The 15,826-nt window shown below is 49.2% G+C and overlaps 1 long non-coding RNA gene and 1 pseudogene across 1 annotated transcript; one reads left to right on the top strand and one right to left on the bottom strand.

Annotated features, from left to right (window-relative positions):
* Window positions 1-2,234: 2,234 nt before the first annotated feature.
* LOC125755188 (uncharacterized) lies at window positions 2,235-12,083 on the bottom strand. The gene is made up of 2 exons (XR_007411036.1): window positions 5,500-12,083; window positions 2,235-5,119 (listed from the first exon to the last, which is right to left on the bottom strand). It is a non-coding gene; the product is annotated as an uncharacterized LOC125755188 (long non-coding RNA).
* A 1,069-nt stretch (window positions 12,084-13,152) lies between these two features.
* On the top strand, window positions 13,153-15,826 carry LOC112643727 (free fatty acid receptor 2-like; annotated as a pseudogene).

The following is a 15,826-nucleotide window of genomic DNA, read 5'->3' as shown; positions in this document are numbered from 1 at the left end:
AATAAAAGTAATGAACTGCTGAAATAGGTAACCGTATAGCCTCTGACTGTGATGCTGTGATTTATAATAACAAATATATTTGGTCTTTAGCCAAGGGTCTTAGTTGCTCCGTGGCCCATTCCTGCCATAGAGCTCCTAAAACCTTTGGAGTTTCCTAAGTGATGAGAGCGACGACAAAGGTGTCTTTTGTTACACTGAGGTGACTTCTGGACTCCCACTTAAGGATGGGGGCTGGCTGCCAGAGGAGCCAACCTCCTGACCTCTGGAGAGGGGACAGGGGCTAGAGGCTGAGTCAACCCCAATGGTCAGTGATTTAATCAATCCTGCCTGGGTAATGAAGCTTCCATATAAACTCCAAAGGGTGGGGTGCAGGATGCTTCCGGTTGGTGAACACATGGCAACTGGGCAAGAGCAGTGCGTTAGGAGAGGGCATGGAAGCTCCGCACCCCCTCCCCATCCCACTTCTTGCCCTGTGTGTCTCTTCCATCCGGCTATCCCTGAGTCATAGCCCTTTATGGTAGACCAGTGATCTAGCAAGTAAAATGTTTCTGTGAGTTCTGTGAGCCGCTCTAGCAGGTTAATTGAACCCGAGAAAGGGGTCGTGGGAACCTCCAATCTGCAGCCATTGGGTCAGAAGCACAGGTGGAGAACCTGGGCCAGCAATTGGTGTCTGAAGTGGCGGCGGCAGGGGGGTGAGGGGTGATGGTTAGTTTTGTAAGACAGCCCCGTAGCCTATGGAATGTGACACTATCTCTAAGGGGATAGTGTCAGAATTAAGTTGAATCACAAGACACCCAGTTAGTGTCCGAGAATTGCTTGGTGGCGTGGGGGGAGCCCCCCTCCAACCTCTGGTTAGAACTGGTACCAGAACCCCTATGCTAACAGAAAGCGGATCTGTGCTTGCCAGGAGCCACGGGTGAGAAGGGGAGGGGACGGACTGGGAAGATGCCAGGCGGCCACTTAAGAGTGATGGATGTTTTCTATAACTTGACCGGGGTGGGGAGTTACTCAGATTTCTACATTTATCAAAACTTCTCGAACGCTATGCTTAAAATGGACGCATTGTATTGCGTGTAAATGTAGCCTTTCTAAAAACAACTCATCACCAAGGTCACCTTGCCACTCTCTGTCACCTCGTATTATATGTGTGCATAATGGTGGCAATACACTTTCCCACCTTTGGACAAGCCACGCAGGTTTCTGCTTTTGCCGTGCCACCCTGCAGACGAGACAGCTAAGATGACCCAGGTTGGGGGGGGTGGTGGGGGAGAGGCAGACACCATGCGCCAACAGGTGGTAAGTGGCAACCAGCTCTTATCTTGGCGTCAGAGATCTACAGGGAGTAGCGGGGACTAGGCCAACTGGGGAATGCCCAGCTCGTCAGAATTCAACTCCTGTCTCGTTGCCAAGAAGGGCTGTGGGTTTGGGGCTGCGATACCTTCGATTCTTCTAGTTGAAAACCCACTGTTGCTGCTGGCTGTCAAATCTTACATTTCTTTAAGTTGATATGACGGTAAAGTCCTGTGTGTGGTGAAAACAAGACAGGGCTAAGGTTTGTGGTCTGGCGCGCCGGCTTCCAGTTTGTGGCCCCTGTGCCAGGAGAGGCTGAGGAGGGTCCAGATGCTGGGGGTGGGTGGGGAGAGCAGCAGGAGGAAGTGTTGTTTTGCCACAAGTGCAGCTCAGAGATAACTTCACCCAGATCTGATGGCAAACAGCTGCAGAGATCTGCTGACTTTCTAAAATCATTCTTAGTATTTCCAAGTCCCTGCCCACCCCAGCAGCCCTTTCTGAGGGCTGTCCTCCCCTCTGCTCTCCTCCTTGAGGGAAGCCTCTGGAGAACACAGGCAGAGCAGAGCAGATGAGCCCACGGAGGAACCCTCACAATCCCAGGGGGACCCTATCTCAGCCCTGGCTCCTCCTTCTGTCCCCAAGCTCTGGAAGCCATTGCTCTGGAAGGCTGTCCCTTTGTGCTCGCCACCCTCTCTCCTCAGGTGTTCTAATTCACGGCCACAGCTTTAGTCATTGATGGTTCCAGATTCCCATCTCCAGCCTCAGACTCTTGTGTACTCAACTGTGAACATCTCAACGTCATTGGTCCCAACCAAGCTCTTCATTCACTCCCTGGGAGCAGCCCCCCTTCCGAGCCTCGGCCACGCCAGGGAGCAGCAGCAAAACCATCTACCTATCTGCCCGTGCCACAAACCCTGGAATCCTCCCCCCTTTTAAATCAAAGGTTTAGTTTTTTTAAAAGATTTTATTTATTTGTGAGAGACACAGAGAGAGGCAGAGACATAGGCAGAAGGAGAAGCAGGTTCCCTGCAGGGAGCCCGATGTGGGACTCGATCCCAAGACCCCGGGATCACACCCTCAGCCGAAGGCAGACGCTTAACCGCTGAGACACCAGATGCCCCAATTAAATTCTTTTTTATGCTTAAAATGATCATACAATAAAAAGGAACTTTTTCAGGGAGGACTCTTCAGTTCTGTGAATTTTAACACTCATGGATTCCTGTAACCACAACTGCAATCAAGATAAAGAACAGTTAGTTATAGTCACATCCTCCCCTGGCTCCTAACCACTGGACAACCACAGATCTATCGTAATCTTATCTTTTCAAAAGTGCCACCTAAATGGAATCATACCATCTCTAACCTTTTGACACTGGCTTCTCTCACTGGGCAGAGTGTCCTTGAAATTCATCCCAGTTACTGTGGGCATCATGATTTGTTTCTGGTGCTGAGTGGTTTGCTCATTATCTGGCTGTACCACAATGGGCCCATCCACACACCCACTGGCCGCCCTCTGGGTGCTTTCAGGTTAGGGCAGTTATGGATAGAGCTGTGCAAAACATTCATGTGGCAGGTGTTTGTGTGGACTCAAGTTCTCATTTCTCTAGGTCAAATACCCAGGAAACGGATGGCTGAGCCATTGGTAACTGTATATTCAACTTTTAGGGATACCTTCAGCCTGTGTGTTGGCGGTTGTACCATTCTGCAGTCCTTCCAGCAATACAAGAGGTTCAGTTGATCCATAATCTTGCAGCACATGGCAATGTGGTGTTTCTATTTGGGCCATTCGGACAGGTGACTGGTGGTCAGGCAGCCATTCTTTTTTTCTTTTTTAAAGATTTATTTATTTATTTATTTATTTATTTATTTATTTATTTATTGAGAGGCAGAGACACAGGCAGAGGGAGAAGCAGGCTCCATGCAGGGAGCCCGACGTGGGACTCGATCCTGGGTCCCCAGGATCACACCCCGGGCTGCAGGAGGCGCTAAACCGCTGTGCCACCGGGGCTCAGGCAACCATTCTTGATGCCTACTCCTTTACTGCCCACAGGCAACTTATCACCAAGTCCCACTGCTTCTTTTTTTTTTTTTTAAGACTTTATTTATTTGACAGAAAGAGAGCACAAGCAGAGGGAGCAGCAGGCAGAGGGAGAGGGAGAAGCAGATTCCCAGCTGAGCAAGGAGCCCAATGTGGGACTTGATCCCAGGATCCTGGGATCGTGACCTGAGCCAAAGGCAGATGCCCAACTGACTGAGCCACCAGGCACCTGAAGTCCTACTACTTCTATCTCCAAAATGTGTCTTGCATGAATCTGCTTCTCTCCAATGCAAGGCAACCATTATCTGTCACCTGGACTACAAAAGCTTCTAACCTGGTTTTTCTTCTTGTCTTTAACCCCATTAGTCCACACCATGGCCCGGGGACCATTAAGGAACATTAATTAGATTATGTCATTGTCCATTACCATTCCTATACCCTCTTCCTGGCCTCCCAGGCCCTGTGCCATCTGGTCCCACCTCTCGAGAGTTTCTAAGCTCCTGGGGAGGCCATCCCATCGTCGCTAGTAGCGCTATGCTGGCCTGGCCTCAAGCAGGCCAAGCTCTCGATTTCTGCACACAGCTTCTTCCATGCTTGACCTGGCTGACCGGCCTCTCCTTTCAGGTTTTCTCACCAATGTCACTCTTTAGAGAGGTCTTCCCTGATCATCTAATCTCAAGTAACCCTCCCCCACCTTGACATTATCTCACACTGTGCTAAGACAGTTTGGTTTATTTATTTGTCTGATCACTTGCTTAACGTGTGATTTCTCCCTAAGCCCTTGACCACAAGTCACTGTGTCTATTTCATGCTCACTGTATATCCAGGTGCTTAACACAGTCCTAGCACAGAGTAGGCATTTGGTATTTGATAAATAAAAGAATCAATAATAAAAGTATGTCTGATTTTCCACTATTTTAAGTAATGCTACAATGAACACCCTTTTCCATAAATGCTAGTGTGTCTACATTTCCTAAAAGGTGTACTGCTATATTACCTCGTAGATCCATTTGATTTTTAATTTTTTTAATTAAAAAAAAATTTTTATTGGAGTTCAATTTGCCAACATATAGCATAACAACCAGTGCTCATCCCACCAAGTGCCCCCCTCATTGCCCATCACCCAGTCACCCCAACCCCCCACCCAATATGTTTATGAATGATACTGCCCTTCAGTTTTCTTTTCTTGCAATGTCTTTGTTTTTGTTGTTGTTGTTGTTTGTTTTTGCCATTTGATTTTTTTAAATAAATATTGACAAATTACCTTCTCCAGCTGAATCAACTCTTTGTCCCCTGTCTGTAGGAGACTCCATAACCCTGGCAGCAAGGGGAAATATCATATTTTAATTTTTTTAAGTTGATACTTAATTTTTTTTAAATAGGCTCCATGCCCAGTGTGGAGCCCAATGTAAGGGACAAATTCATGACCCCAAGATCAAGGCCTGAGCTGAGATCCAGAGTTAGATGCTTAACCAAGCTACCCGGCACCACCTTTTAAGTTGACATTTAGAATTTTGTAACTCAGTGTATTAGAGTCCTCTGGACAAAGAACCAATGTAAAGAGAGATTTGTTTAAGAACTTAGCTCATGTGACTGTGGTGGTTTATGGGCCCCAAATCTGATGAAGGCTGGTGGGCTGAAGACTCAGGTCCAAAGGGTTGTAGTTCAAGTCCAAAGGCAGTCTGGCTGGGAGATGAGGAAGAGTCAATGTTGTGAGTGAAATCTGAAGGCAGTCTGCTGGAGAATTCCTGCTGGCTCAGGAAAGGTCAGCTTTTGATTCAGGTCTTCCAACTGATTGGATGAGATGTGCTCATATTATGGAGAGAATTCTGCTTTACTCAAAGTTGACCAAATTAAATGTAAATCTCATCCAAAAACATCCTCACAGAAACATCTGGAATAATAGTTGATCAAATATCTGGGCACTGTGGCCCAGCCAAGCTGATGCATAAAATTAAACATCCCCTCAGTACTGTTTTGACTTTAATTTCTCTGATACTAAGAAAACTGAGTGTGCTGTCCTGGAGAATGGCAGAGATGTGGGCAGGACAGGCCATCAAGAAATGACCCCGGAGACACATGTGGGAGTCTCACAACCTACTCCCTTTGTAGGGCCAGCACATGCCCTTGGACACTACCACTTCTCCCCCAATAGGGTGTAGACAACATACCTCAAAGGGTCACCACCAGGATAATCATTCCACAGAGAGCCCTGTCTGAGTAGTTTCCGGTGAGCCTGTCACATGGAATCAACAACAGCTGTGAGTTCAAGAAGCAATTGGATTGCTCTGTGTCTCCCCAGACTGATCTCTGGACACCCCCAAAAGCAGGCATGGGGTTTTCCCCAAATTAGAGGGCTCCCGTGAGCTCTTGGAATACATGGCAATAGCCTTTGAGATACAAACAGTGTCATACCCTTTGGGGAAAAGCCTCCTCTCACAACAGCTAGAGAGAGGAACTGGTAACTTAGGGATAGGGGGATGGGCAAAATAGGTGAAGGGGAGCCGAGAGGTAAGGCTTCCAGTCGGAGTGAATAATAAGTCAGGAGGATAAAAAGCACAGCATAAGGAATATGGTCAATGATATCATAACAGTGATGTACTGATGCACGGGCTCAGGACAGGTGGTATAGGCTTGTAGTGAATGGAGCACAATATATAGACGTGCGGAATCACTATGTCGCACATCAGAAACTCATGTAACATTGTGTGTCAACTGTGCTCAAATAAAATAAAATAATAAAATTAAAATTAAAATGGTAACTTGGAAAAAAGACCAACAGATACCAAGTGCCACCACATCCTGACCTCATGGGAGGTGTTAAACCATCCACACAGACTTTAAAAACGGATTTGATCGGCATTGGTTCAAGACTCACCTTTAGGCCTAATAGAAGGAGTTGGGAAGTGGAAGAGGAGACACTTCTAGAGCATGGTGACCCCAGTGGGAAGAAAATGCAGTGCTTCCTGTTCCCAGATAGTGTATGATACAGGGACTTGCAGACTGCCACCGGCAGGGCTTGACACGTCCCTGAAGTTTAGAGGGCACAGGGGCTGGTGCCAAATGCTTGCTGGGAGAAATCAAAATAGTATAGACAGCCACACTGGGGGTGAGCTGCTGTCCCACCAACAATGGTATTCAGATCCATGGGCCCACTTGGACCAAAGGGGGGCCCCCTGCTGACAACCCAGCCTAAAGTCACTTCATGAATGATGCCCCCCTTCCCAAGAGTTAGCCTGGAGGAGCAGCGCCATCCCACAGAAAGGAGGCCCAAGGACAGAGACTGGACTGAGCAACTGAGCAGAGGAGGTGCTCCACATCCAAAGGTTCCAGCTGGGGAGGACCAAGAACCTGCAAAAGGGCCCCTTGGGAAAATGAGTCAGCACTAGATGTGTCCCGCCCAGAGGGCATCGAACCCCAGGGCATGGGGTGAGACATGCATCCTCTCTGCCCACAGGGCAGGGCCGAAAGCTGTAGCTAGCGAGCGGGAGAGCACAGGAGACAAGGTGCGAAGAAAGAGAAATCACACCGTGCCATGTGCTCCTCCTCTGCAGGCTGAGTCCGAGGCATCGCAGGGCTGGGAGGGAGAAGTGCTCCTCGGAACAGAACTGGGAATTTTGATATTACACTGGGCTGGAGCTATGTGATGAGGACACCGACTGGACTTTCATTATCTAAGGGCACCCAAAGAAGCCACAGACCTCAAGGAGTCATGCTACCACAGGAAGAAGGGTTGTAGGGGAAGAAATGGGGTTTACTTGTATCTGCCAAATCCTGCTCATTCTGTGACATGGTTACATCCCATTTTAGGTGGCCTCGGGGTGTAGTAATTTACCTCCCTGGCATTCGGCCTCGGCACAACGTCTAGGGCAGTTCCTGGCTCTTGTATGAGCAGCAGATTTTTTTCTGTGCAGGGAGGGACTGCTGCCCAAGGGCGGATCCTGACTCTGAGCAAGGCAGCCCCGGACCATCTGCTTACACCAGGCTCACCTCAGGGCCCGCCTGCAGGGCATCTGGCCCGGGCCTCACATTTACTCTTAGGACACGATTCCCAGATGAGTTTAAAACATATGGTCACACAGATAGCTTGATAGGATCTAATTTTTAAGACCCACGGCTCATTTCTGGTTCTACACTTTAATGAGTTCTGCCAAAAAAGCAAACAAATAAAATCCGAACGCTATTGTGTGAACAGTACAATGACATTTCTTATTTCATGTTAGGATGCTGCTCTACCATTACGATCCCTCTTGGGCATGTCATCCTTTTTTTCCCCCCTGTATCCTGGGAACCTCAAAAAATGGAAGTGGTCTGGGCTGTCCTGATGTTGAAGGGTCCTGCCCTAAGAATACTGGACACCCTTCAGTTTCCTAGCATCTGAACCCCTTCCTGTGCTTAGGGAACTGCCTACAGATGCATCTTTAATCTTAGTGGGAAGCAGAACCCGGCTCCCACCAGAGAAGCTGAGAACGCTGGACCTTGTTCTCCGAGCTTCCCTCCTATGCTTAGCCAGTCAGGCTTGCCTGTCCAAGTTCAGCATCTGAGGCTTCAAGTGGCGCAAAGAAGGGACTTACTTCTGGTGGTAGCAGCAGTCATGACAAACAGAACGTGCCTCTAGGGCCCAGAGTTCAGTGTGTGGGGGCTGGGGGAGGTGGGGGCCCCCGCACCCTCACTGGACTGGCTCAGCGGCATGACTTTGAACGTGGTCCTGGCTGCCCAGCTTCCCTTCTCCTCCAAGCCTGGTTCCCCAGCCTTCCTGGGGAATCTCTGAGCTACCCAACATGTTACGGTATAATCCCTAAATTAGCAGAGTCGGCCTCTGGTGCTGCAGTTAAGAGCCATCAGAGACACTGTCCAGCACAGTGATTATGGGCCACGGGGGGCTGCGTTCTGTTGAGATGCGAAACCCATTAGCGATCAGTAAAATGGGACTGCATCCGGACCGCAAAGAGACACTGCTTGATACCCACTCGACTGGCAAAAACTCGGAAGCTGGATAATTGCCACACGTGGGTGGAGACGTGGCCCAGGGATCTAACGGCTGTGAGGCCCGTAGCTCTGTCCTTTTTCTCTTTGATGTCTACTTTGGTCCTATCCGCTCCCCCAGCTGGGGAAGCCCCACAGAAGAGAAGGCTGTGGCGGAGTGGGGTGGGGTGGGCTGCACTGCCACTTTCAGGGCCACCCCTGCTTAAGCATGGCTGTTCAGGTGGCGCACAGCTCCGCTCGTGACAAATGCTCAATCAATATTACCTGTGAATGTTTTTCTTGCTTTTATTTATTTATTTATTTTTTTATTTTTTAATATTTTATTTAAATTCAATTTGCTGACATATAGTGTAACACCGAGTGCTCATCTCATCATGTGCCCTCCTCTGTGCCTGGGTTTTTCTTGCTTTTAAATGGCTTTTTGAGTAAGATTACACACGCTCACTGGGTGTTATACAATATGTTGGCAAACTGAATTGAAATAATTTTTTTTAGAAAAGATTTCACACGCTCAGAAAAAGATTTTTTTTTTTTTTTAACAGCACAGAAGGGCAGATGGAGAAAAGTCTCCCTCCCAGAGACAAACCACTGCTACCAGTCTCATGGGTGTCCCATCCCCCATCCACTCATCACTCAGCATCCCGAAGGATCCTTTGAAAATGTGGGAGAGATTACATCACGCTTTTGCCCACCATACTCCAGATGTCACTCCACATCCTGCCCATGACCACAAGGCCCCACGTGGTGTGGGGCCTCCAGCTGACCACCTGACTTCATTATCAGGACTCCACCCTCACAGTGTCCTGGCTGCCACCCTGGCCTCCCCGACCTCCTCCGACACACTGGGTCACCTCAGGCCTTGCTGGCCCGTGTCTGGAACACCACGCCAGTCTCACACCTCATTCTCTTCTTTCCTACAGTCTCCGCTCAAACGTCACCTCCTCTGAGAGGCCTTTGCAGGCTGCCCTCGCTTCCTGCCCTGCTCTGCTTTTCCAGTCTGTCTTCCTTCTGAACCCCAGCCTAGTGCCTGGCTTGACGTTATGATCAATCTGCTCTCTGTCTTGCACTAGCAGAACGTCGGCTCCCCGAGACAAGACCTGTTTTCCGATCGTCTAGCATCTCCAAGTCCTATAACATGGGGGCTGCCCAGGAAATCCTCATTGAGTGAACGTGTGGGTGTGCATTCATTCCCCTTTCGTACAACTCATTATTCTTGTAATGTACTTTTTTTTTTCTTTTGACAATACATCTCAGTGTTTGATCTGTACTGGCCTCTGTAGAATTGCCTCATTATTTGTAACAGATATATACTATTTCTACTGACTGGATGGCCCCTAGTTCTTATTTAACCAGAATTTTACTGATGGACATAGGTTGTTCCCGGTCTTTTATTATTACAGAACAAACAAACAAAAAACACTGTGAGACTGGGTGAGGGGCACTGAAGGGGGCACTTGATGGGATGAGCACTGGGTGTTATTCTATATGTTGGCAAATTGAACACCAATAAAAAATAAATTAAAAAAAAGAAACAAAAAAGGTTTGTCAGTTTTACTTTTCAAAAAAAAAAAAACAACACTGTGAGAAATATACTTCTTCGTGGATCTGGGAAAGTATACCCACATAATAAACTCATTAACATCAGTTCACTGGACCAGGTGGTGTAGGATTTTTGGTTTTTAAAAATATCATCAAATTGCACCCCCCTGCCCCAAAGTGTCCCAAGTAACAATGGGAGAGACAGGAGCAGAGGATGAGCTCAGAGAGTGACAGGGACAGGAAGCCAACACAGTAGAGCTTATAGACCACTGGAAGGACTGTGACATTGAAAAGGGATGGGAAGACCATGGGGTTTTGAGTAGAGGAGGAATGTGACCTACTTAGGTTTTAAAAGGACCATTCTGGCCGCTGTGTGGAGGAAAGATTGAAGCGGGCGACAAGGGAAGCGGGGAGGCCAGACAGGAGATTGCTCAGGAACAGGCGAGCGAGCGATGGGGAGGACAGCGTGAACCAGGGTGGCAGCAGTGGATGTGGTGAGAAGCGGTGGTCGGGGATATATTTTGAAAATAGAGCGGAAGACACGTGGCGATGGAATAAGTGTCAGAGGAAGAGAAGAGTCAAGGATCTGTCTTGGGGTTTTGGTTTGAGCAACTGGAAGGATGCGGTGGCTAAGTCTGTGTCACCTGGGTCCCACCCCTGAGATGTGGGAAGCCAAGGTCTGCAGAGGCAGTAGCTGGCAGAGGGGAGGTGGCTAGAAAACCTTAATTTCCTAATAGGGCAGGTTTCTCATCTTACATGGTGTGGTTTCAAGGGGGACAGCTGACCCACAGTGGGCTGGGCTACACAGGGGTCTAGCTCAAGGGCAAATGAGAGCAGTGAGGACCTTGAACCCTGCTCCCTGGATGGGTCTCTGCCCCATTTCTTCACTTCCTCTGGTGGTGCGTACCACTGTGTGTGTGGCTGGACACTTCCGTTCTCCATCCTCTTAAAATGTTTCCCAGGGACTCTGTGTTTAGCGTCCCCCTATCTGACCTTTTCCTGGTCACTTATTGCTGGATGCTAAAGAGGACAGTGGTCCTTTGTCCGGATGGCAGCAGGGCTCTGAACCAGAAGGGGGCTGTCAGATTGTGCCTGGCCCGGGAGCTTATCGAGACACACCAAAGAGCAGGAGAGAGAGATAAGATCAACGGGAAGACAGTCCTCCTCTGAGGTCAGACAGCTCCAGATGACAGTCAGCACTCTCCAACGCACTCCTGTGTCCTCTCACCACGGCTGAGCGGCCTGACCTATCTCCTACACCCAGCCACACTGGCCTCCTTTCCGTTCCTCTGATGCAGCAAGTCTGTTCCCACTGCAGGGCCCTGGTGCTTGTCGTCCCCTCTACCTGCGACGCTCTTCACATGGCTGGCTCCTTGCATCGGTTCAAACATCCCTGCTTAGCCCAGGCCTCTCTCTCAAAAAAGCCCCATGCTAGTCTCTCTCCAGATTTCCCTTTTTGCTTCCCTCCTTTACTTGAACTTCCCCGCTGGTTTCTTTGTGTACTGTCTGTCTCGTTCATTCATGTCCCCAGCACCTAGGGCAGTGTCTAGGTGCTTGGGTGTCTGATGAGCAGGGAGTGCGGTGACGGTGAGAGGTGAGGCATTGTGGAGGGAAGCCTACATACGCCATCAGTGTGACCCTGAGCATCCCTTAGCAGAGGTAAAGCTGGGATGTTCCCATGCTGCTGCTGTGCGTGAGGTCCACAAAGCTGCTGGTTCTGTAAAACAGCTTAATCTGTGCTCCCCTTTCTACCTTGGTGACCCCGGGACCTCAGCACCGAGGACGGCCCAATTCTGCTGGCTTGGGTAGCAGAATGGAAATAAAAAGCTAAAAGTGCAGGTTCGGACCTCCTCTTTGCTTGCATCAGTGGCTCGCAAGCTCCTACAGGTACCCCCAACTCTTTTCCTTTTACTCCATAGGTACGCAGGCACCCGTGACATGCAAGGAACTATGTTGGTTTTTTCCCTAAGGACGAATTTCAAAAAGTCACTTGCAGAAGGGCCGAACTTACGTAGACTCAACCCACACGCCCATGGGAAGGAGTGGGGTCATCCCAGGAAGAACAGCTAACAGAGAGACTCCTGAGGCCCTGGACAGTGCGCATGGTCCCAGCACCTGCTAATAGATTGTGCAGCTCTGTTCCTGACTGGGGAATCGGCTCCACATGGTTGCAGATGGGGATGGAGAAAAGAGAACCTTTCCTTCACATTTTACAATGAGAGCAGCTTTTTGTGGCAGCCTTTACCATTCCGGGAAGTTCCTGTTGCTCAATCCAATGGGGACAGCAAAATAGTACAAATTAACTTGGTAGAGAACAAAAGATAATTATGTTGCTTTCGTACCAGGTGCCCACTACAGGACAGGTACAGTGTGGGGTAGGGAAGGGCAGTCTACAGGAATATAGAGAGATCACCCAACCACCAACATGGGGAACGAGCAGTAAGAGATCCTTTCTGAAGGAGAAACTGGGCTGAGAGTCACTCTCCTGGGGTCCCAGGGGAAAGGACGAAGGTCTCTGTTGGCCGGGTCAGGCGGCCAGTGGCAAGACACACACATTCCCTGAGGAAAGACAAGTCCTGGAACCCGATCTGCCTGGCAGCAACACAGTCCAAGTTCGGGATAGTCCAAGTTCAAGGAAAAGCATTTATAAGAAGGGCCAGAGGAAGTCAGGCGACGCATTAGACACTCATGAGTTTCAGAGGAGCCTCCTAGAAAGAGAACAGGAAACTGATTAGGTCAGGAGCCTGAAGAGAAAAGATGGGGAAGGAACAAGTGCAGAAAGAGCAGAGGGAGAAGGAACTGGATGCGTGTGCAGACTTGTTTGGAATCATTGCCCATAGAAAAGAAAACAGAATGGATTATTTGAAATGCAGAAGGAGGGAGCCCAAAAGAGCAGTTGTGATCTGGATTCTGGGGGAAATAAGAAATAGTTTGGTGGGAGCAGAATTTGGTGGAGGAGCCAGAGGGTCAAGCTGCCTTGGGAAAAGCTCAACTACTGACCTTCCTCTCTCTGACCAGATGACTCTTCCAGGCATAAAAGCTTCGTGTTTGTGGAAGAGAATAAGGTGGTCCAGTTAGACAAGGTTCCGCACCTGAGACCGGACGAATTGGAAAAGCCATCCAACTGTCTCCAGGAAAAGGCAAGACACCCAACTTTGCTGTGCTCAGGGAAGAGGCCATTGGGATCACAAGTCTAGAGAGGGGATGAGAGGAGGGAGGGAGTATAGATAAACTTATGAGGTTTATGGAGCGGAGTATGGAGTTTACTCTCCAAAGAGTTGAGGCAAGAGGTCACGGAGATGGGAAAGGGGCCGGCACGAGTCAGTGGGAAGCCTGTGCTGGGGGGGGGCCCGGTGCAGGTGAGAGGGGCAGGAAACACGAATGGTGCGCTCAGTCCCAACTAGATGGCAATCTCCCTGTTCACCTGGCCCTCTACCTGAGATTCCCCAATCTGGGAATGAGATTTACAGATGGCCTACCAGTAGTACATTAGCAGTAACAGGTTGAGGACTCAAGTTTTATTTTATTTAATTTAATTTTATTTATTTATTTATTTATTTATTTATTTATTTATTTATTTATTTATCTTCCCGCCCCAAGTTTTATTTTAAATGTCTACCTTTCAAAGGTAAATAACAGGAATGGGCACTGAGGGGGGCACTTGACGGGATGAGCACTGGGTGTTATTCTGTATGTTGGTAAATTGAACACCAATAAAAAATAAATTTATTATAAAAAAATAAAAAAATTAAATAAGACAGATTAAAAAAATAAAAATAAAAGTTACTCTTGATCAATATGAATTTCACATTTATGCGCTTACTTCAGGCGATGAGAAAGGGTGAATTAGTGGTCAGCAGACTGGGAACTGTGGTACTTTGGGAGAAATCGTGGTTATCTGTGGTATGGAGGGAAACAAGCTGCTACTGGGAGGACCTAGATGATCTTCCCAGAGTCACACGACTGAGCTGAGGCATGGCCAGGGCTGGGGCCCTGGTGACCTGGCTCAGCTCAGGCTCCTTCCTTTACTACTCCCCCAAAATTTAGAGAGGGAGGAAGGGAGGATGAGTGGGAGGGAGGATGAGTGGGAGGGAGGGAAAAAGGGAGGGTGGGAGGGATGGTGAGCAGGAGGGAGGGTGAGCAGGAGGGAGGAAGTAGGGAGCCACAAGCAGGCTGAGTAAAATTTGGAGAAACTCAGACACAGTCTCAGGCTTAGTCCCTCTTGGTGATGAAGCAGCTGTTTCCTTCCCTCCGTTCATATAGTCATTCATTTAACAACAGTTAGTGCTGAGCACCTACTATGCATCAGGCACAGTTCTAGGTCCTAGGGACACAGGGGTGAGCAAGCTAGAGGATGTCATTGCCCTCACAAAGTGGGGCCTTGGGAGACCTCAGAACTTCTCCTGTGGGGGCTTCCAAGATATCAAAATGCTTAGGAGACCTTTCCCTCCTCCTTCCTTCCTTCCCTCCTTCCTTTTCTTCCTTCCTTCCTTTCAGAATAATTTGGTTGGGAAGCAAGGAGGTCTTCTTTCTCGATGACACACAGGAAGCAGAAGGGTACTCAGTTCGAGGGGTTAGCCATAACCACTCAGAAAGGCAGGAAGGGGTGATGCAATGAAGCCGAGAATGGATTCACTTTGGTTTGGGGCTGGCAAACCCATGGTCAGAGAGGATTCTGACTTCATCTTTGGTCTCTTCAGGAAGGATGACCAAAAATCCCAATAGCCGAGTTATTCTGTCTACATAATATAGTTCCTCATTGGTCTCCCTGCCAACCTCCTGGCCCTGCGGGCCTTCATGGGACGGGTCCGCCAGCCCCACCCTGCACCTGTCCACATCCTGCTGCTCAGCCCGAAGCTGGTGGACCTCCTCCTCCTCCTGCTGCTGCTGCCCTTCAAGATTGACACTGCATATGGCTTCCACTGGCCCTTGGCGGATGTCCTCTGTGCCTTCACTGCTTATGGCTTCTACAGTAGCATCTACTGCAGCACGTGGCTCCTGGCGGGCATCAGCATCGAGCGCTACGGCAGTGTGGCTGTCCCCGTGCAGTACAAGCTGTCCCGCAAGCCTGTGTATGGAGTCACTGCCTCTCTGTTCTTCTGCCTCTTGTCGTTTGGAAATTGCAGCATTGTGACCATCGTCCACTACTTACCATTGCCGAAGGCCTCCCTGTCTGCTATGAGAACTTCACCACAGAGCAGCTGGCCGTGTTGCTCCCTGTGCAGCTAGAGCTGTGTCTTGTCCCCTTCCTCATCCCCATGGTGGTCACCATCTTCTGCTACTGGCGCTTTGTGCATATCATGCTCTCCAGGCCCCAAGTGGGAATGAGGAAGCACTGGAGAGCTATGAAGCTGGCCACTGTGACTCTTCAATTTCCTGGTCTGCTTTGGGCCCTACAATGTGTTTCTTGTGTTGAGGTTCTTGAAGAAAGATAGTGAATCCTGGCAAGTGTGTGCGGTGTTGCTCAGTGCTCTCAGCGCTTGCATCAACCCCTTGATTTTCTATTTCTTCTCCTCAGCTGTGCGCAAAGCCTTTGACAAAAGGCTGCAGAGTCTGCAGAGCTGGGGTGCCTCACTGGCAGGGTTCTGCAAGAGAAGAGCTGGAGAGCCGGCTACAGAGAGAGAAGATGTGAGCTTAGGTGTTGGCTGATGTCACCTTCACAGGAGACTAAATTTGCCGATTTGGTGTTACATTTTGGGGGAGGAGGGCTCAAAAAGGGGAAATCATGAAACAGAACTGGGGCAACTTCTCCTGTGCCTAGCCTTTGAGGCAAAGAAGAGCAGTGGATATCTCAAATCCAACTCATCCAGGGGTGCCTGGATCACTCTGTTAAGTCTGAGCCTTTGGCTCAGGTCATGATCGTGGGGTGCTGGGATTGAGACCCCCATCCAGACTCACTCTACTCAGCAGGGAGTCCGCTTCTCCCTCTGCCCCTCCCTCCACTTATGTGTTCACTTTCTCTCTCTCTCTCTC

The sequence above is a fragment of the Canis lupus genome, chromosome 1, assembly GCF_003254725.2.
Source record: "Canis lupus dingo isolate Sandy chromosome 1, ASM325472v2, whole genome shotgun sequence".
In the NCBI taxonomy this organism is placed as follows: domain Eukaryota; kingdom Metazoa; phylum Chordata; class Mammalia; order Carnivora; family Canidae; genus Canis; species Canis lupus.
The sequence above is the reverse complement of the archived record's forward strand: the minus strand, read 5'-3'. Positions and strand labels throughout refer to the sequence as shown.